The 1202-nt window shown below is 28.0% G+C and overlaps 1 protein-coding gene across 1 annotated transcript in view; it reads right to left on the reverse strand.

Annotated features, from left to right (window-relative positions):
- LOC108748070 (aminopeptidase Q-like) overlaps positions 1–1202 on the reverse strand; it is a gene marked incomplete at its 3' end in the record, with an annotated part of 18633 nt that overhangs the window by 16957 nt on the left and 474 nt on the right. The gene's annotated exons all lie outside the window — the stretch shown is intronic.

Here is a 1202-nt window from a genome sequence, read left to right on the forward strand (position 1 = left end):
TATATATATATATATATATATGGAACATTTAACAATTATTCGAATGTTGCTTTTACATTTTGTAAATATTTTTGTGGAAAACTCTTGGAATGTTACTTGGGATGTTGGGGGAACATTTTTCGAATATTTCAGAAATATTTAGCATTAGGTAGGATATTCCATATACTAAGTTCTTTAAAAGCTTTCGAAGCATGATTCTTTCCACAAAAGAAGGAAAATTTATCTGACCATGTGTTTGAGGTGGATAGTTTTTTTTTCCATAAAAAAGAGCGTATTATTGCAAAATGGCTTCTCAGAAAAATACATTACACAATATATATGCATATAATTTAAACATGTTAGTTGATATTTTATACCGTTGTATGCTTGTTATTTCATTATGATTTAAATTTCACTATGATGTAATGTATAAACAATAAGATATATAAAATACATTAAACATTGCCGTCAATGTGTATTAATTATAACGAGCATTATGCGTTCGCACAATGATTATTGTATCGATTGTATTTTTTATTTCTATTAAAAAGTTAAGATATAACATTATAAGTTACGTACTATAAATGTTACGACTTATTATTAATTCATATTTATACTAATAAAAGAATTCTATGTAAAATATACAATACCTATGGTATCATATTTACGACGTAATATTTCGATTGACAATCCAAAAAGATATAAATGTTAGAGAATTATAAAAATTAAAGAATCGATTATAATATTACAGATATACTTTTATAAGAGAAAGGGAGAGAGAGAAAGCTCTGTCTATCTACCTTGACATATGCGGCCTCTGGCAGGTAAAAAAAATTCTTCAACTCTGGTATAATTCGGAATAACAATGGATACCATGCCATATAATCGACTTCTCGCTGTAGATATCTTATAAATTTAATGAAGACGTATCCATTTATTTTTCCATACCCAAAGTCAAAAAGATCATCGATAATTTGAGCACGATTAAGAACGTGTACATTCGTGAGTTCCTCAGAATTTAAGTAATTTGAAATTTTTTCCCAATTTTTGATATCGTAATTTACACGATAGTATCCTATTGCATTATTCATTTTATTTATATATATACTTTTAAACATTTATAAAATCGCTTTCTCTTAGTGTAACACACACACACACACACACACACACACACACACACACACACACACACACACACACACACACACACACACACACACACA

The sequence above is a fragment of the Trachymyrmex septentrionalis genome, unplaced genomic scaffold, assembly GCF_001594115.1.
Source record: "Trachymyrmex septentrionalis isolate Tsep2-gDNA-1 unplaced genomic scaffold, Tsep1.0 scaffold1080, whole genome shotgun sequence".
Taxonomy (NCBI): Eukaryota; Metazoa; Arthropoda; class Insecta; order Hymenoptera; family Formicidae; genus Trachymyrmex; species Trachymyrmex septentrionalis.